General features: G+C 38.0%; 1 protein-coding gene across 2 annotated transcripts in view; it reads left to right on the forward strand.

Annotated features, from left to right (window-relative positions):
* LOC138072393 (lysozyme C, kidney isozyme-like) overlaps positions 1-21686 on the forward strand; it is a 55412-nt gene that overhangs the window by 8016 nt on the left and 25710 nt on the right. The window lies entirely within an intron of this gene.

Genomic DNA, 21686 nt, shown 5'->3' on the forward strand with positions numbered 1-21686 from the left:
TGCCATCCAGCCATCTTATCCACTGTTGTCCCCTTCTCCTCCTGCCTCCAATCCCTCCCAGTATCAGAGTCAGTTCTTAGCATGAGGTGGCCAAAGTATTGGAGTTTCAGCTTTAGCATCAGTCCTTCCAATGAACACCCAGGGCTGATCTCCTTTAGGATGGACTGGTTGGTTCTCCTTGCAATCCAAGGGACTCTCAGTTGTACCTTCAGTTCAGTTCAGTCGCTCAGTCGTGTCCATCTCTTTGCGACCCCATGAATCGCAGCATGCCAGGCCTCCCTGTCCATCACCAACTCCCGGAGTTCACTCAGACTCACGTCCATCAAGTCAGTGGTGCCATCCAGCCATCTCATCATCCTCTGCCGTCCCCTTCTCCTCCTGCCTCCAATCCCTCCCAGCATCAGAGTCTTTTCCAATGAGTCTTAGGATAATTAAAAATCTCTCTCAATCAGATGCTGCATAGAGCAGATAGAGTATCTCTAACAAAGAATAAAGATTCATTAAAATAGTTTTGTTTGATAAAGATTTTAAAAACTGTTTGATTTTTTGTACAGACTTCTTCACAGACTTCCAAGGAAGAAAATAAAAACAATAAAATATTGATAATGTATTGTGATTTCCTTAGAGAGCAGTAAGAAATCTATTTCAGGACACATTTCAGTAGGAGTTAAAATTATTTAGGTTTTTAAATTTTTTGCTTTGAAAGACCATGAGGTTAGTGAAAGCATGGGATATTTTAAGTATATTTACATCCAGCCTAAATGCCAACACAGAGATGCCCCTTCAGTTCAGTTCAGTTCAGTCACTCAGTCGTGTCCGACTCTTTGTGACCCCATGAATTTATAAAAGTGGAAGTACGTATTCTTCCACTTTTAAATACTTTCTTCCACTTTTACATACATTTCTTCCACTATTACATACATTATTCCACAAATACATACATAATGGAATGTATGTATTTCATTACATCTAAACACATACTGCCTAGGGCGTGGCTCCCAGTATCATAACATACGTTTAAGGTTTAGGGCCAGGCATAGTTGTTAAAAACTAGTATTGAGAGAGTGTTAGTTAAAGCTTTGGAGTAGAATGTCCATCAGACCAAACAAAACAATAGCCCTATTGACAGTAACCAAAAAGTGGAAATGACCCAAATGATGAACCTCACTGATTAATGGAGAAGTAAACAGTGGTATATCCATACAATGGGAAAGTATTCAGCCACTAAAGGGAATGAAGTGATACTTGCTACAGTGTGGATGAATTTTACAAATTGTTGTTGTTGTTGTTCAGTCGCTATGTCCTACCTAACAAACTGCAGAATGCCAGGCTTCCCTGTCTTTCACTATCTTTCAGAGTTTGCTCAAACTCATGTCCATTGAGTTGGTGATACTATCTAACCCTCTCATTCTCTGCTGTCCCCTATTTTTTCCTTCCGTCTTTTGGAGAATCAGGGTTTTTTCCAATGAGTCAACGCTTGGCATCAGGTGGCCAAGGTATTGGAGCTTCAGCTTCAGCATCAGTCCTTCTAGTGAGTATGTATTCAAGGGTGATTTCCTTTAGGATTAACTGGTTTGATCTCCTTGCTGTCCGAAGTAAAAGTGAAAGTCATTCAGTTGTATCTGACTTTATAGTCCATGGGATTCTCTGGTCACAGAATACTGGAGTGGGTAGCCATTCCCTTCTCCAAGGGATCTTCCCAACCCTGGGATCGAACTGAGATCTCCCACATTGCAGGTGGATTCTTTACCTACTGAACCACCAGGGAAGCCTTGCTTGCTGTCCAAGGGACTCTCGGGAGTCTTCTCTGGCACCACTATCCAAAAGCATCAGTTCTTCCTTGCTCAGCCTTCTTTATGGTCTGACTCTCACATCTGAACATCACTACTTGAAAAACCATTTTTCTGACTATGCAAACAATGTCGGCCATGTGATATCTCTGCTTTTTAATATGCTGTCTAGATTTGTCGTAGTTTTCCTTCAAAGGATCAATTGTCTTAATTTCATGGCCACAGTCACCATCTGCAGTGGTTTTCAAGCCCAAGAAAATAAAATCTGTCACTGTTTCCACTTTTCCCTCTTCTATTTGCCAAGAATTGATAGGACTGGAAGCCATGATCTTAGTTTTTTGAATGTTGACTTTTAAGCAAGTTTTATCACTCACCTCTTTCACCCTCAAGAAAAGGTTCTCTAGTTTATCTTCACCTCCTGCCATTAGAGTGGTATTATCTGCATATCTGATGTTGTTCATATTTCTTCCAGCAGTCTTGATTCCAGCTTGTGATTCACCCAGCCCAGCATTTTACATGATGTACTCTGCGTAGAAGTTAAATAACCAGGGTGGCAACAACCCAGTCTGTTGTTCCGTGTACAGTTCTAACTGTTGCTGCTTGACCTATATACAGGTTTCTCAAGGGACAGGTAAGATGGTCTGGTATTCACATCTCTGTAAGAGTTTTCCACAGTTTTTTGTGATCCACACAGTCAAAAGATTTAGCATAGTTGGTGAAACAGAAGTAGATGTTTTTTCTGGAATTCTCTTGCTTTTTCTAAGATTAGTGAAAGTTGGCAATTTGATCTCTGCTTCCTCTGCCTGTTATAAACCCAGTTTGTACATCTGAAACTTCTAGGTTCACATACTGCTGACGCCTAGCTTGAAGGATTTTGAGCATAACCTTGTTAGCAGGTGAAATGAGTGCAATTGTACAGTAGTTTGAACATTGTTTGGCACTACCCTTCTTTGAAATTGGAATGAAAACTGACCTTGTCTAGTCTTGTGGCCACTGATGAGTTTTCCAAATTTGCTGACATATGGAGTATAGCACTTTAACAGAATCATCCTTTAGAATTTAAATAGTTCGGCTGAAATTCCATCACCTCCTCTGTGTTCATAGTAATGCCTCCTGGGGCCCACTTGAATTCACACTCCAAAATTTCTGACTCTAGGTGAGTGATCACACCATTGTGGTTATCTGGGTCATTAAGACCTTTTTGTATACTTCTTCTATGTATTCTTCAGTTCAGTTGCTCAGTTGTGTCTGACTCTTTGCGAACCCATAGACTGCAGAACACCAGGCCTCCCTGTCCATCACCAAGTCCCAGAGCTTACTCAAACTCAGGTCCATTGAGTCGGTGATACCATCCAGCCATCTCATCTTCTGTCGTCCCCTTGTCCTCCCAGCCATCTCATCTTCTATCGTCCCCTTGTCCTCCCAGCCATGTCATCTTCTATCGTCCCCTTGTCCTCAATCTTTCCCAGCATCAGAGTCTTCTCCAATGAGTCAGTTCTTCCCATCAGGTGGCCAAAGTACGGGAGTTTCAGCTTCAGCATCAGTCTTTTCAATGAATGTTCAGGACTGATTTCCTTTAGGAAGAACTGGTTGGATCTCCTTGCAGTCCAAGGGACTCTCAAGAGTCTTCTCCAGCAACATAGTTCAAAAGCATAAGTTCTTTGGGGCTCAGCTTTCTTGCAACCTCTTAATATTCTCTTCTGCTTCTCTTAGGTCCTTATTGTTCCTGTTCTTTACTGTGCCCGTCCTTGCATGAAATGTTCCCTTGATAGCTCCAGTTTTCTTGAAAAGATCTCTAGTCTTTCCCATTCTGTTATTTTTGTTTTCTTCTACTTCTTTGCATTGTTCATTTAAGAAGGGCTTTTTATTTCTCCTTGCTTTTCTCTGGAACTGTATTCAGTTGGGTATATTTTTTCCCTTTCTCCTTTGCCTTTCACTTCTCTTCTTTTCTCAGCCATTTGTAAAGGCTCCTCAGACAACCACTTTACCTTCTTGTAATTCTTTTTCTTTGGGATGGTTTTGCTCACCACCTCCTGTACAGTGTTATGAACCTCCGTCCATAGTTCTTCAGGCACTCTGTCTACCAGATATAATCCCTTGAATCTATTCATCACCTTCACTGTATAATCATAAATGATTAGATTAGGTCATACATGAGTGACCTAGTGGTTTCTTGTACTTTCTTCAATTTAAGCATGATTTTTGCAATAAGGAGCTCGTGACCTGAGCTAAGTGAAAGAAACAGGAAATAAAAGATCACATATGTGAAGATTTCATATATTTGAGATGTGCAAAATAGATAATTCCACATAGACAGAAAATGGAATGAAGAGTGACTCTCGATGGGAATAGTATCTCTTTTTTAGTCCCTAAGTTGTGTCGACTCTTTCATGATCCCATGGACTGTATGTAGCCCTCAGGGTCCTCTGTATATGGGATTTCCCAGGTAAAAATACTGGTGTGGGTTTCCATTTCCTTCTCTAGGGGATCTTCCCAACCATGACTCTTACATTGGCAGACATGTTATTTGCTACTGAGTCACCCAAGAAAGCCCCATTTGTTGGGAGACGATGAAAATGTGCTGGAACTAGATGGTGCTAACTGTTCAACTTTATAAATAAAGACCACTGAGTTAGATACTCATAAAGGGTAAATTTTAAGTGATGTGAATGATGTCTCAATTTCAAAAATTGTGAGTAAGGGAAAGCAAGCCAGCCTGTAATTTTGAGAGATGATATACATCTATTTCCTTTTTATGTGCTCCCTATTCTATCCCTCTGAAACTGTATATTAGAAAGTGTCATGGTATTATCCAGGTCTCTTAACATTTCTTTCACATTTTCCTTTTCTTTATCCTTCTCTGCTGCATTCTAGGTAGCCTTAGAAAAACGAATTTCCAGCTTACAAATTTTACTTTTTAAGTATGTCTTTTTTCTTGCTAGTCTATGTACTGAGATTTACCTTTTAACAATTATAGTTTTTCTCTTTTACCTGTTCTATTTTCTCTTTTAGATATTATATTTTCAATTTGTCTGGTCATTTTTTCTGTCTTTTGTTTTTTCAGTCATTTATTCAGTTCCTTCTTTTATTTCCTCAACAACAATAAACAACATTTTCATGATCTCTATCTGATAATTACAGTATCTTCAAACTTTGTGAGTCTAATTCTTCAGTTTATTGCTTCTATCAACTCTCACTCATGGTACCTTTTTTCCCCGAGTATGTTCTTTGTGTATGTGTGTGTAGTAGAAGGTGGGCGATATTTTCTTTAGCATGTATGGTAAACTATGGGGGGTGATTTTAAACATTAATCCATTTCCAGAAAAGATTTGGTGTTGCTTCAGTTGTGTGCCTGAATAAACAAGCAATCCAAAACTTTAAAATTAAAAACCAGTTTGAATATATTCAGAACACCCCAATGGCATCAGTTGTAACGTGAAACCTGTGCAAGAGCTAAATATGGCTGCAAACACTCAGAGACGATTTTTTCATTTCTTTAAAAAAGATTGTTTCTAGGAAGCCACCTGAAAGTTATTTTTTTCTTCCATGTTTCTCCTTTTTAAGATAATTTTTATTTTAGTGTAGAAAGAGGGGTCTCCTTTTAAAGATTCTGGCTTTATCTGGGGTTCCCTGATGGCTCACCAGGTAAAGAATCATCCTTCAGTGGAGGGGATACCGGAGAAGTGAGTTTGATTCCTGGGTCAGAAAGATCCCCTAGAGGAGGAAACAGCAACTTACTCCAGTATTCTTGTCTAGAGAATCTCATGGACAAGAGGATCCTGGTTGGCTACACTCCAAAGGCTCACAAAGAGTTGGACACAGCTGAGCACAGTACAATTATGAATTTATTTTTTATGAGACCTAATTTTTATATCCTGCTAAGAAAACATCATAAATTAAAATGAAGAATCTTATTTGTAGAGAAATATATATTGCAGTTTTATTTTAAATATCCCCAAACTGGAACAACTCAAATACCAATCCACAAGAGAACAGGTAAACATACTGGGTTTTTTTTTTTTTTTTTTTTTTTTGAGAGAGAACACTACTTAACATTAATTTAAAAACTTAAGCTAACTGATCCTCAAAACAAAATTGATAAACCTCAAAACGTAGAGTGAAAAAAATCAGACCAATCAACTGAATCCAGGCCAAGTTAATCTAGAATAGTAAAAATCTAAATAGTAAATACAAAGGGGAAGTTAAGACTAGCCAGAGATAGAAGAAACAATATCTTTCTTAAAAATTTTCTTGTATCTTTTAGTGCGGTTGCATGTGTGTGTGTGTATATGTGTGTGTGTGTGTATTTGAGAAAAATCACCAAGTTAAAGTCTGCATATTTCAGTTTATGTAGATTTTATCTCAATAAACCAATGAAGAATATGTGGAAGAAATAAACTAAATATTTGACAGTTTTGTAGATAAATGAAAGCAAAGTAGGGTCACTGATGCCCTAGAGAATCTTCAAGAAAATTAGAGATACCAAGGGAACTTTTCATGCAAAGATGGGCTCAATAAAGGGCAGATGGTACGGACTTAACAGAAGCAGAAGACATTAAGAAGAGGTGGCAAGAATATACAGAAGAACTGTACAAAAAAGATCTTTAAGACCCAGATAATCATGATGGTGTGATCACTCACCTAGAGCCAGATATCCTGGAATGTGAATTCAAGTGGGCCTTAGGAAGCATCACTACAAACAAACCTAGTAGAGGTGATGGCATTCCAGTGGAGCTATTTCAAATCCTGGAAATTGATGCTGTGAAAGTGCTGCACTCAATATGCCAACAAATTTGGAAAACTCAGCAGTGGCCACAGAACTGGAAAAAGACAGTTTTCTTTCCAATCCCAAACAAAGGCAATGCCAAAGAATGCTCAAAAAACCACACAATTGCACTCATCTCACACACTAGTAAAGTAATGCTCAAAATTCTCCAAGCCAGGCTTCAGCAACACGTGAACCATGAACTTCCAGCTGTTCAAGCTGGATTTAGGGAAGGCAGAGGAATCAGAGATCAAATTTCCAACATCCACTGGATCATGGAAAAAGCAAGAGAGTTCCAGAAAAACATCTAGTTCTGCTTTATTGACTATGCCAAAGCCTTTGACTGTGTGGATCACAAGAAACTGTGGAAAATTCTTCAAGAGAATTCTGAAAGAGATGGGAATACCAGACCACCTGACCTGCTTCTTGAGAAACGTGTATGCAGGTCAGGAAGCAATAGTTAGAACTGGACATGGAACAACAGACTGGTTCCAAATAGGAAAAGAAGTGCGTCAAGGCTGTACGTTGTCACCCTGCTTATTTAACTTATATGCAGAGTACATCAAGAGAAATGCTGGGCTGGAGGAAGCACAAGCTGGAATCAAGACTTCTGGGAGAAATATCAATAACCTCAGATATGCAGATGACACCACGTTTATGGCAGAAAGTGAAGAAGAACTAAAGAGCCTCTTGATGAAAGTGAAAGAGGAGAGTGAACATGTTGGCTTAAAGCTCAACATTCAGAAAACTAAAATGGCATCCGGTCCCATCACTTCACGGCAAATAGTTGGGGAAACAGGGGAAACAGTGGCTGACTTTATTTTTCTGGGCTCCAAAATCACTGCAGATGGTGACTGCAGCCATGAAATTAAAAGATGCTTACTCCTTGGAAGGAAAGTTATGACCAACCTAGACAGTATATTCAAAAGCAGAGACATTACTTTGCCAACAAAGGTCCGTCTAGTCAAGGCTATGGTTTTTCCAGTGGTCATGTATGGATGTGAGAGTTGGACTATAAAGAAAGCTGAGCACTGAAGTACTGATGCTTTTGAACTGTGGTGTTGGCAAAGACTCTTGAGAGTCCTTTGGACTGCAAGGAGATCCAAGCAGTCCATCCTATAGGAGATCAGTCCTGGGTGTTCACTGGAAGAACTGATGTTGAAGCTGAAAGTCCAATACTTTGGCCACCTGATGTGAAGAGGTGACTCATTTGAAGAGACCCTGATGCTGGGAGGGATTGAGGGAAGGAGGAGAAAGGGACGACAGAGCATGAGACGGTTGGATGGCATCACCGACACGATGGACATGGGTTTGGGTGGACTCTGGGAGTTGAAATGGACAGGGAGGCCTAGCGTGCTGCAGTTCATGGGGTCGCAAAGAGTCACACATGACTGAGCGACTGAACTGAATTGAAGGATTACAAATACATGGTGTATATCCCAGTATTTTCTTCAACTTGACACATGATCAACATCAGTAATTATGTCAACCGTTTTTTTTTTTCTTTTTACACTGACTCAAAATTTTCCTTTCAAAAGCATTTCTATGAAACTATTGGCAATTCACAAACAAGATGAAAATTTTGTACCCACTAACATTTTAAACAGCCATTGGGTAACTCATGTATTCCTTTTTTTGCTCTTATCTCACATTGAATCCATACTTAAATGCTTTTAATACTATCTAAAAATTATATTTAAATTCTGATTGCATCTCTCCACTTCCATTATCACCATCCTAGCCCAGCCATGAACATGTTTTAACCGGACTATTACTCTTTGTTCTTATTTCTACCTGTTTCATTTTGTCTTTCTACGAAAGAGGAGAAAGTTTTGTTTTCAAATATGCCAGATAGATTACCCCCCACACATCCTTTAGAGTACAGGTCAAGGTCTTATCTGGTTCAGCTTCCTTTGATGATCTATCTCCAGCTAACCTTTTTTTCCTTTTTTTTCCTACTGTGCTGCACCCTGATCTCTCCACTAACCAGGCTGTACACTCTGTCCTTCCAACACAGCGTAAATGCCTCTGGTTCACTGTCTTGACACTCATCATCCCTTCTGTTGAAAACACTTCCAACGTATCTTCATGGTCTGAATGTCAGCTAACTTTATTGAAGTGTCTACTCACATGTGAAGTCACCAGGGAGGCATATCCAGATGAACTATCTCAAATATTACACACTCCTCCATCCCCTGTGCATATGATATCTCCTTTTACTACTTGACTGTTTTTAAACCCTTATGATCACACACACATACACACAATTTCATTTTCTGTCTCATTTTGCTTAAAAGTAAAGTGCATGCACGTGGAGAGTATCTTTATTTTGCTCGCTGCTTTATCTACATACTCCACCATTCTACCATATAGTAGTTACTGACTTATATATCTCCAGAACCGATGCCACAGTAGAAATTTCCTAAATGTTAGTTTAATGAATATACTCAAGAAATTTATATTTGAGAGAAAAAAAAATGATGTCACATCCCTCTCCTTGAGGACGAGAGAGAAGAAAAAGACTGTTAAAGACTATTCTCCCCTGACATATTATTGTATGCATCAGTTTTGAAAGGAAAAGTATGGGTTCTACTGATATTACAACTTATATGTTGGTGGAAGAAGTTATTTGATGCTATGTTCTTTATTTCCCATTCTTTTTATCTCTGTGCTTTTGTCTTTATAAGTTATCTTGACCTAATTCAAATTCACTGAAGCTTCAGTCTGCTGCCCATCTTCTGTTAAATCTGTTCAAAAATTTTTAATTCCAAACACCTTATTTTTCAGTTGTACAGTATTCAATTTATTTTCTCTTCTGTGTCTCCATTTCTTTGTTAAATGATTATTTTTTCAGTTATTGTCTTTATTGCCTATATTTCTTTAACATACGTATAATGACATTTAAAATTCCTTTTCAGAAGTTCTAATCTGCGATGCTATGTGTCTGCTTCTATTTTTTATTTTTGCTCTTAATTTTGGTTGACATTTTTCTGTTTCTTTACGTGTTTTGAAATTTGTGGTTGTATGTCAGGTATTATACATTAAAAAACAAACAAACAAACAGACAAAGAAATATCTGTCCCCCATCCCAGCAAGAGAGCATTCTCTCTGGCAGTTAGGATAAGAAACTGATTATGTATCGATTGATTCAGGAGATGAGCCATGGCAGCAGTGGGTTGCAATTTAACTTCCTTTTTTTTTTTTCTTCAGTTCGCTAGAACTTTTTAATTCTTCTGTGAATATTGTGTTCCTTTTTAATTGAAATACAGTTGATTTACTGTGTTTTGTTAGTTTCAGGTATACAGCAAAATGATTGAATTGTCATATATATGCATGTAAATATTTATATATGTGACTCTGAAAAAGAATTTCCGGTTCTTTTCCGTTATAAGTTATTACAAGATATTTAATATAGTTCCCTGTGCTGTGCAGTAGGTCCTTCCTGGCTATCTATTTTATACATGCTGCTGCTAAATCGCTTCAGTCGTGTCCAGCTCTGTGCAACCCCATAGATGGCAGCCCACCAGGCTCCCCTGTCCCTGGGATTCTCTAGGCAAGAATACTGGAGTGGGTTGCCATTTCCTTCTCCAATGGATGAAAGTGAAAAGTGAAAGTGAAGTCGCTCAGTCATGTCCGACTCTTAGCGACCCCATGGATTGCAGCCTACCAGGCTCCTCCATCCATGGGATTTTCCAGGCAAGAGTACTGGAGTGGGGTGCCATTGCCTATGTTAATCCCAAACTCCTAATTTATCTTCCCCTCCTTTCTGCTTTGGTAACTGTAAGTTTGTTTGTTTGTTTGTTTTTTTGTCTATGGGTCTGTTTCTGTTTTGTATATAAGTTCATTTATTTGTACCATGGTTTATTTTTAATTCCACTTATAAGCAATATTATGCAATATTTGTTATTCTTTGACTTATTTCACTCAGTGTGGTAATCTCTAGGTGCTTCCATGTGGCTGTAAATTGCATTATGTCAGCCAGTGGCTCAGGGGGTAAAGCATCTGTCTACAATGCAGGAGACCTGGGTTCGATCCCTGGGTTGGGAATATCCCCTGGAGAAGGAAATGGCAATCCACTCCAGTACCATTGCCTGGAAAATCCCATGGACAGAGGAGCCTGGTAAGCTACAGTCCATGGAGTCGCAAAGAGTCAGACACGACTGAGTGACTTCACACACACACACAACAATCCATTGTACAAATATATCACATCTTTTTAATCCATTAATCTGTCAGTGGACATTTAGATTGCTTTCATATGTTAGCTTTTGTAGACAGTGCTATAGTTAACACTGAGGGTGCATTTCAAATTATGATTTTCTCTGGATATGCACCCAGGCTGCGATTGTAGCTTCACACTGTAATGCTACTTTTAGTTTTTTAAGGAACATCAGTATTGTTTTCCAGGTTTCCCAGGTGGTGCTAGTGGTAAAGAACCGGGCTGGCAATGCAGGCAATGGCACCCCACTCCAGTACTCTTGCCTGGAAAATCCCATGGATGGAGGAGCCTGGTAGGCTGCAGTCCATGGGGTCGCTAGGAGTCGGACATGACTGAGCAACTTCACTTTGACTTTTCACTTGCATACATTGGAGAAGGAAATGGCAACCCACTCCAGTGTTCTTGCCTGGAGAATCCCAGGGACAGAGAAGCCTGGTGGACTGCCATCTATGGGGTTGCCCAGATTCGGACACGACTGACACGACTTAGCAGCAGCAGCAGCCAGTGCAGGAGACATAAGAAGCATGGGTTCCGTCCCTGAGTCAGGAAGGTCCCCTGAAGGAGGGCACCAACTCCAGTATTCTTGCCTGTAGAATCTGTGGACAGAGGCACCTGGGGGACTACAGTCCATGGGGTCTCAAAAAGTCAGACTTGACTGAAGCAGCTTAGCACATAGCATGCTATTCTCCATAATGACAGCACCAATTTACATTTCCACCTACAGTGTGGCAGGGCTCCCTTTGCTAAGCAGCCTCTCCAGCATTTCTTATTTGTGTGTTTTTAAAAATTAATTTTATTAGAGTATTGTTGATTGACAATATTGTATTAGTTTCTGCTGTATAGCAAAGTTATTCAGTTATACATATACATATAAACACTCTTTTTGTAGATTATCTTCCCTTCGAGGTCATTACAGAGTACTGAGTAGAGCTCCCATGCTATACAGTAAATTCTAATTACTCACCTGTTTTATATATAGTGTTGTATACATGTCAGTCCCCATCTTCCAATTTATCCCTCTCTCTCCTTCACTGCTTGGTGACTGAAAGTTTGTTTTCTACATCTGTGACTATTTCTGTTTCATAAATAGGTTTGTAGATGTTTTGATGATGGCCATTCTGACTTGAGATGATATAATACCTGATTATACTTTTAATTTGCATTTCTTTAATAGTTCTCAATGGTAAACATGTTTCCATGTGCCTTTTGGCCATCTGTGTGGCTTCTTTGGAGAAATGTCTATTTGGACCTCATATTTTGCTTGGCTTTTTAAAAATATACTGAGCTATATAAGCTGTTTGTATAGTTTAGAGATTAATCTCTTGTAGATCACATTGCTTGCTAATATTTTCTCCATTTTATGGGTTGTCTTTTTGTTTTGTTAATGGGTTCCTTTGCTATGCAAAAGCTTTTAAGTTTAATTAAGTCCCATATGTTTGTTTTTCCTCTATTTCCATTACTCTGGGAGACAGATCCAAAAAGTTATGCTGCCATTTATGTCAGAGTGTTCTGCCTATGTTTTCCTAAGGAGTCTTATAGTGTCTGGTCTTACATTTACATTTAGCTATTGAATCCATTTTTAGTTTATTTTTGTGTGTGATATTAGAGAATGTTCTAATTTAATTCTTTTACAGTCTAGTTGTCCTAGCACCATTTATTGAAGAGACTCTCTGTTCTCTGTTGTAGAGTCTTGCTTCCTTTCTTGTAGATTAATTGACCCTGGATGCATGGGTTTATTTCTGGGCTTTCTCTTCTGTTCCATTGATCTACATTTCCTCACCGCCCTGAATGTGCCCAGTCTCGCCACTTTTGTTTAATTCATGTCAGCTTTCAAATGTCTAAAGATTGATATCCATAAGATATTATTATAGGCACATCCTTCTAGCAGGACTTTGGAACTAAAGTGCAAGACTTATGAAGATTCCTCTTCTTCCTCAGTCTGTCCCCCAGCATTCTATAATGCCACACTCTTAGTAAATGTTTACTGGGTGAGTGAAGTCTTACAGGAAGAAAAAACTAGCTCCGCCAGATTCCAATCATTCATGTCACCTACACAGCTGTGGAAAACTCTACTGGATGCTGTTTACTCCAACAGATTACCTCTCACTATGCTAGGTCTGATCTTTCTCCTCTATGCTTGTATTCAGCAAGTGTCACCAGGGAATTGCCAACAATCTTCCTTTATTTACTCAAGATCTCATTCCTCTCTATATCTTACTTTTAGAATTCTTTACATCTGCAACTATTGAATATCTTCAAATATCTATGTGTATATAAACATATACACACAAACAGGTGGGTGCACACACACACTCATTATTTGCTTTATTGTTATGGAGGGAGCAATGATTTTTAATGAATGGCTGCCTTTTAACAGAGGTTAAACTCAGAAAAATTATTGTAAATCAGTATAGTGCTGAAAATTTTGAGATATAACATTTACTTAAGCAAATTTGTCTGTTTTACCTAATGTTTAAGCAACAATTATTGAAAAAAAGATGATAAGTAATTTTTGTGAATCAAATCAATTATCACAAGCCAGGCTTTCAAGTCTTTCCCATGAGGTTCCAAATTGTCATGTTGGAAATCAACTTTTTTGGGAATTAGAAATTTCTTCTGTGACAAAAGACTTATTTTTAAGTTGATTAACCCAGTAGGCTTCCCAAGGTACACTAGTGGTAAAGAACCTGCCTACCGATGCAGGAGATATATCCCTTCGACAGAGGAGCCTCTGGTCCATAGGGTCACCAAGAGTCAGACATGACTGAAGCAACTTAGCATACATGCAAGACTAGAGCAGCAAAAAGAAAATACATACATAACAACCATAAGATTTTTCTACGTTATAGAAGTAATACTGTCAAAAAGGATTTTAAATAAAATTATAAATAATGATTTTGAGATTATTTTCAGTGAGCACTTAAATAGGAAGATATTTGACTTCTGCCGTTAAACAAAAATATGACATTAAGGTCATTGCCTTTATAAACTTCTGTTTATCCATATTAAAATGACATGTTCACTAATATTTCGTCTGATTCTAACATTCTTTGACACCTTTCTAATGCCCACTAGGATGTCCACATAGCTTTTAGGAGTTAGTATTTTAGTTATGAATTTAGGTTCTGGAATAAAAGAAGTTTGAGTTTGAACCTCAGGGCTCTGCACTATGACTTTGAGCAAGTTACATAGGCCATTCAAGTTGCAACCTTCTTATCTGCAAATGAAAGTAAAAACACTCAGTTCAAAATATTCTTGTAAGAATTAAATGATGAGGACCCACTGTATTTTCTCACATTTAAGGCACTGTTAATTTTGTTCTTTGTTGTACCCTGAGATAAAACAGTGTAAGACAAAGAACATAGGAGAGAAAATCATGAATCTGATCTGAAAACTAACTATAAAATTTCTGAACAGAAAAATCAGCTTAAATTCCCTCTAAAAAGTTCCATTTTGTGTGAGCTACTCAGTAGTTAATATTTTTAAAGATTAATATATAAACTAGAATGAGAACCTATCAAACACTTAATGAATTGTTCACTTCTATTACTAATGTCTTAAATTCTGTTTTTACTGAAAATATAATGTAGCTTATGTTGGTGGAGGAACAAACTAGTGGAGGTACAAATCAATCTGTTGATTGAGCTATCTGTCTATTTTGGCCTTCAACTTTGCCCTTTATCAAAAGACTGGTTTTGGAAAAAAAAAAAAATATTAAGCTCATATTTCCCCCATAATATTCAGTATGAAGGGTAATGATTTAGAAAAATCCAGAAAGAATAAACCAAGAAAACAGAAATGGCATTGACCAAAGAAAATATGGCTGAACAGAAGAAAAACTATTTTATATTTCTTCCCACACAATTGGTCAAAACCAAATGATTAGAGTTTTAAAATCAGGAACTTGGCACTTTTGAAGAGTGATTTTTAAAGAAAGTATATGGAAAAACTAACCAAATGGCTTTAAGCTGCTCAAATGCTAAAAACCTATTCTATTGCAGAGACAAAGAATCAAGTGTGGAAAACCCAGTTATCTCCTTTAATTTTATGGTTCATGGAAGAGATGAACAACGCTTTATCTAGTGTGTCTCCGTCTTTAGAAAACAAACCAAACACAACAAAATCTCCTGCTAGGTTAACAATTTGGCTTTTTGTATGGAAATGATTTTAGTATTCTAAAATGTCTATTCCACATCCCAATCTAAAGTAGGCTCTACATACAAGACTGTATAGTGTAGAGTGCTGCTGATTATTATGCATAAGAGTAATGGATGGAAAATTATTTATTAAATAATCTTAAGGAAGAGATGGTTCATCTCCGTGGCTCCTCTTGGATCAAAAGACAGTAGCAAAACTTGAGAAGAGGACTTGACTGACAGTTTAATGTGACAAGTTTCCTCCGGAAGCATCTTTCACAAGAGGTTTTTTATGACATGGGAGGCAATTTAATGAGGCCCTGGAAGGAAATCTTGAAATCATGACTATAATTTGTTGTTTTCAAATAAATAGGAGGGAAGACATTTCTCATTTTGCCACAATTTTGCCATTAAGAGTCTCTTGAGAAAGTGAGTAGTCATACATTTCTGATAAAGGAGCTTTTATTTACCCATACATTTCAAGGGTTATGATTACAGCATCAGCAACTGACTTCAGAAGAGATTGTGCAGAGACAGATAATACAGCTCACTGAACTGTGTGATCCGGGAAGTACACACACCTGGTAAAGCTCTAGCTGGGATTACAGGCCTGACATTTTGGGCTCACTAGTTAAGAAGGGACTTTTGAGAAAAGCAAACAAAAGTTAAAACAACAAAACAAAATTAATTTTCCCCTTAAACTACAAAATGACTTTCCAAATTCTAGCGACTCTTCTTTGACTATTACATCTACTAAAGCATTTTCTACAACTGCCTTGAAATCGTAATATCAGAAATAGAACAGTAAGTGTATCACTTGGTGCTATAGTCTAGTACTAAGAAAGTAAAATAGAATATTTACAACCACTGTTGATTAAAAAATAATAGCTGCCTTTATGTTGTCTAGGTATAGCTAGTGAAAATATAAAAAAAATATGGAGTATTTTTTAACGAGTATATTTCCAATATAACTTATATTTGATTATCATGAAACAACCATATTTTAGAAATATAAAACACTAAGAATTGCAACAATGATTACATTTTATAAATCTGAAAGTTTAAAAATTACTGAAAAAAGTTAATTAGTGCAGCCATCAATTTTTTTATGATTTACTAAAATCATACTAAACAGTACAAGAACACAAGTGTAATTTACCAGAGACTTTAACTTAAAACATTTGCTTATTATGCTGACAGACTTCTGCATGTACCAAATATACCTGTTTAGATATTTGTAACTACAGATAGTTTAGGAGACAAGAATAAGAAAAAATAAAACAAGCAAGACACACAAAAGAGTGATCCTTATATTCTACATAGACTCTATAGAGAACCTCAGTAGCCTTTGTACTAATGAGTGGAGTGTATCTGATGAAATTCCCCTCTGGATATTTTTCAGATATTAAATTTTGAAATGACATATCTTACAAACAAAGGTAGAAGCAATTTTACCCTATTACGAACTTAAAATTTCACACAGTGAAGATGGGAAGAGAAAGTAAAATGAGGGTAAAGAGAAAGCTAATCAGAATTTAGAGGTTTGCTGGGTTAATGTCTAGGCTTAAGAGACTCAGATTTCATAATTTTTTCATATCGTGTGTCTTAGCCTTAAGACTGACCTGCACTTAAACAGCATGATGAATAAAACCCTGTCTCCGTCAGAGAACTACAGGCCCACATTACAATGTCACAGTGTTGCATAAGGAAAAAAGAAAGAAAAAACTGTAGAATTTTTATAAAACCTCAGCTGGTAAAAAATCCACCTCCAATGTGGGAGACCTGGGTTGGGAAGATCTCCTGGAGAAGGAAATGGCTACCCACTCAAGTATTCTGGCCTGGAAAAGTTCATGGACTATATAGTTCATGGGGTCTCAAAGAACTGGACACAACTGAGTGACTTTCACTTTTACATTATAAAACCTAGGTGCTAAGCAAAGTGAAAACAAAGGAAGAAGTTATAAAAATGGAGAAAATACTGTAAAGAATAAACCATCTGTGGAAGTCTCTTAGAACTTGTTTACTTACCTGATAATGCTACAACCCAGGACCATTCTCTACCATACTTATTGAATTGCTTTCATTGGTTATACTGTGAAATTTTGCACCAATTATAAATTAATTTGGATTGAAACTATCTCTGTTAGGATGAAAAATCTCTTGGTACAAACAAATGATCGCTTCTAAATTTTAAAGTTAGATCACTTTTCAAAAAGAAGAAATCCCGATCTGATGGTAGAGGGAAGATCCAGCCTTTCTGGATGCTGAAGAGCTTTGTTGTGCAGAGCAGGTGGAAGGAACAGAAAGAGGAGTAGGACTTAGCAGCCATGTGATGACCTGGGCTGCTGGAGGACTCAGAGGGAGCCTGGAAGATTAAGAAGGACTGGATGGTGTGAGATAGAGAGCATATGACAAGTATAAAATAATGCCCATGCTGCTGCTGCTGCTAAGTCACTTCAGTCGTGTCCGACTCTGTGCAGCCCCACAGACGGCAGCCCACCAGGCTCCCCCCATCCCTGGGATTCTCCAAGCAAGAACACTGAGTGGGTTGCCATTTCCTTCTCCGATGCATGCAAGTAAAAAATGAAAATGAAGTCGCTCAGTCATGTGCCCGACTCTTAGCGACCCCATGGACTGCAGCCCACCAAGCCTCTCTGTCCATGGAATTTTCCAGGCAAGAGTACTGGAGTGGGGTGCCATTGCTTTCTCCTATAATGCCCATAAACAACCCTATTTGTCATTTTGTTATATGTGCCACTTACTGACATGTTTTAATTAGGAGATTCACTTGCCAATAGTAAAATAATTCAGCTCAAACCATCATAGACAATCAGTGGGACCATGGGGGCAAACCAGCATAGGCTGCATGTTGCCTTTGCCGTCCTAGCTCCAGAGATGCCGCAGGATAAAAAAGAAAATCTAGGAAGACCTGAAGAACTAATGCAAAACTCATGAGAGGCCACTGAGAGAGTAATGTTGAATCACGTATATATGTATGGGGCTTAAGGTGGGGAAAGGCTGGAGAAGGATGAGGCCAAAAGAGAAAAGGAATCAAACTAATTAAGAATATTCAAGATTTTATGGGGAAATATTTTAATCTCTAACAAAGCAGATAAAACAGGTTTTAATAATTGGGCAAATATACCATATTTAAAGATGGGAAGACTTCACGTTCAAAGTTAAAGATCAACCAAATTGCAAACTCAATGCTTTGCAAATCAAATTACTGTTAAGATACTTAGGGTATCCAAAATAACAAATTCTAAAATTCAGATAAAAGAATGGAGTTCAGAGTTGCCAAATCTGTGTCGATGAAGAAAATTAAAGGGGGGATGACTACACCAGATATTAAGGGATCCGATGAAAATATTATAACAAGAGTATGGACTAGCAAAGGAACAACTAGGTGAATTAAAACAGATAATTCAGCTGCAGAGCTGTGTGTGTACAGGAACTTTACGTATAAGTGAAGCAGCAAAGGCTAGGAGAATGAGGGAAGAGGAGAATGGTTGGAAATGGATTTAGGAAGATGTTTGGGGGCATGGCTGGGTAGGGCTTTATAGGGAATGGTGAAGATTTTAGTTTTTACTCACAGTGTGACAGGAAGCATGGAAGGGTATGAGTAGAGGAGTGTCGCAATCCCCCTTTTATCACTGGTCACTATCTGGAGAAGAAATGGTTAGGGAACAGTTGTGGGAGCAGGCAGACCAACTGGCAATTTTGCATTAGTGTGGTGAGAAATGGAAGTGGTTTGATTGAGGCAATAGTTGTGAAGAAGCAGTAAGACAGTATATTTTAAAGGTAGAGCTGACTTCATTTGTTGATGGACAAAAGCTGAATGAGAGAGAAAGAAATCAAGGATATCTCTATAGTCTTTGACCTAAGAAATAAAAAAATAGAATTGTTTTCTACTGAGATAAAACTGGAGGGTTGGGTGGGATTTTTTTTTTTTTTAATTTTTTGGTGGGAGCAGAAATAAAAAGTTTCATATTGGGCATGTTGAGTTTGAGACAATGATTAGGCTACCAAGGGGGAGCTAGGTACTCATTTGGATGTACATATCTGGAATTTGGGACAATTTCATGACTAGAGGTACAACTGTGTGAGGTATCAGTATCTAATAATATTTGAAGCAGTGGGACCAGGTGAGATCACCAGGAGAACAATGATGGATAAAGAGGAAAGGTCAACAGTCTGAAAAAGGGGGCTCTTATACCTAGAAATAGGGAAGATAGAATGATGCAACCAAAAAGATAGGCAGCAGCTCGTGAGGTAAGAGAACCAAGGAAGAAAGGAATAGAGGAGAGAAAGAAGAGAGATGGAAGTGTGGGGAGACAAGGAGGGAGTGTGGGATAGAGAGGGAAGGAAAGGAGAGGAAAGGAGGGAGAGAGGGAAAGAAAAGGAGGGTGTCTTGGAAGCCTAGTTTCTCAAAACGGAGTGAGGTGTGTCACATACTATTGATGGTTTTGATAAAATGAAGACTGAGTTGACCTTTGGCTGTGACATCTGGAACTCATGGTGACTTTGAGTGGAATGATATTAATGGAGTGGTAAGTATAAAAGGATGATTGAACTGAATTCAGGAGGGGATGATGGGAGAAAACATTGTATGGGAAAGTAACTGGAAGGGAATGTTGTTAATCAGTGGATGTCTGGGGTCTTTCACAATCTGAGTGTCATGTTGTGTTCAGGAATGGCCAAGCCACATTTGAGAGGTCATCTTCCATGTGTTGCCTTGTATAAAGCTGAAGCTCCCAAGGAGCCCACATTTTTACAAGATAGCCACCTCCCAGTGAGCTGGTCAGAGAGTAGTGAGTGTGTTTATTAAGTTCTGGAATAGTGACCTCATTAAGGGTCCACAGTCCTAATGATGGACCTTCATTTTATTCTCATATAGTAAGCCAGTGTCCTCATAGGGGACTTGGAGGGCATAATGAACTTTTACCAGAATTTGGTGTATATCTACTTAAAAAGAGCCTCTGTTTCTAACAATCCAAGCACTTGGCAAGGACACGAACTCTCACCATAACTCTAGCTAGCCTCACATATTGCCGTCACACTGGAGAAGTTCATTTGCCTCCAGGTACATGGGTTGGGAAGATCCCCTGGACTAGGAAATGGCAACCTACTCCAGTATTCTTGACTGAAAAATCCTTGGACAGAGGAGTGTGGTGGGCTACAGTCCAGGGGGTCTCAGAGTTGGACACAACTGAGGGACTGAGCATGCGTGCATGTATACTCCTTATATATTTATTTAGGATAATTTGTGAGTTAGCATATGGAATTAGAATCTTTTTGGAAAATCATGTAGGCAATTCTAGTAACAGAATTCTTTTGTAAAAGTGGAGAATTATACCTGAAAAGAACACAAATAATCGTTGCAAAATGTTGAATCCAACTCAACAAATCCTAATATCAAAGATGTGACATTTTCTCCAGTGAATTTAAAGAAACTAGACAGAGCACATATTCTGTACTTGTTCATGTTTTTAAAAAATGCTTTATTCACATCTTTCATTATAGCTTTCTTATCATACAGCTGACTACAAATACCATTCAACAACAGGTTCAAGTCATCCAGAAGTTGCTCCACTTTGTTGAATAAAGCCATAGCTAGTTTTCAGTTGATAAGAAAGTTAAAAATCACTCATAAGGTTTTCTATATTAACCATATTACACAACAGTCAACAATTGATCAGGGCTGTTCTATCTGAAATAAAATCTCCAGTAATGGACTATTACTTGCTATCTGATTTGTTTCTTTACCAGTTAATTTTATACATATTTTTCCATTTTAAGTTTTAATAAAGTGTTTTGGATAAATATTAATTAGCTTTTCTCATTTTAGTATTTTTCCGAATGTTCCTGGATGAAAACAGCAGCTATTTTGATGATTCCTATGAAATATTTGCTATTTAATAATGCTGCTGTTCATTATGAACTCTGAAAGAAAATTCTTTTGCTTTAAAATCGTTTTTTTTAATCCAGTTGAACTTCCTTTTAAAATTTATTTGGCTGTGATGTGTCTTAGTTGCTGCATCCAGGATCTTTAATTGTGGCACGCATGCTGTTAGCTGCAACATGCAGGCTCTAGTTCCTTGACTAGGGGTCAGACCTGGGCCTCCTGCATTGGAGCATGGAGTCTTAACCACTGCACCACCAGGGAAGTCACTTTTGCTTTAAAATCTTAATAGCCACAACGATTAGCACTTCAGAGTAATATTTAATGTTCTTTCTTGTTCCTGTTGAAAACTTTGGTCTAAGCGCATTTTTATTTATGTGTAAACCAAAAAACCTAAGAAGACATGAAAACAAATAAAATGTGGTATTCCCTGTTGGATCCTGGAACAGAAAAAGAACGTTAGTGGGAAAACTAGTGGGATCAAATAAAGCCTAGAACTTAGTTAATAGTAATCTACTAATGTCTACATCTTACGTAGACAAAACTAAGAGAAAACTACATTTGCCAAAACTAGAACACTGACATTGGGAAAACTCAGTGACAGAATTGTCAGTACTACCTTTGCAACGTTTCTGTAAATATAGAAAAATGCTTTAAAGGCACAAAGGCAATGTAGTGGAGAAGGGATGGGCCTTTTAACAAGTGGTGCTGGGACAACTAGATGTCGGTATGCAAAAAAATGAACTTGAATCCACACTGCACACTACATACGGAAAATAACTCAAGATGGATTGTAGACCTAAATGAAACACCTAAAACAATAGAACTCCTCCAAGAAAAATAAGCAAAAATCGTGTGACTTGTTTGTTAGATA

This window comes from Capricornis sumatraensis, unplaced genomic scaffold (genome assembly GCF_032405125.1).
Source record: "Capricornis sumatraensis isolate serow.1 unplaced genomic scaffold, serow.2 scaffold15, whole genome shotgun sequence".
In the NCBI taxonomy this organism is placed as follows: domain Eukaryota; kingdom Metazoa; phylum Chordata; class Mammalia; order Artiodactyla; family Bovidae; genus Capricornis; species Capricornis sumatraensis.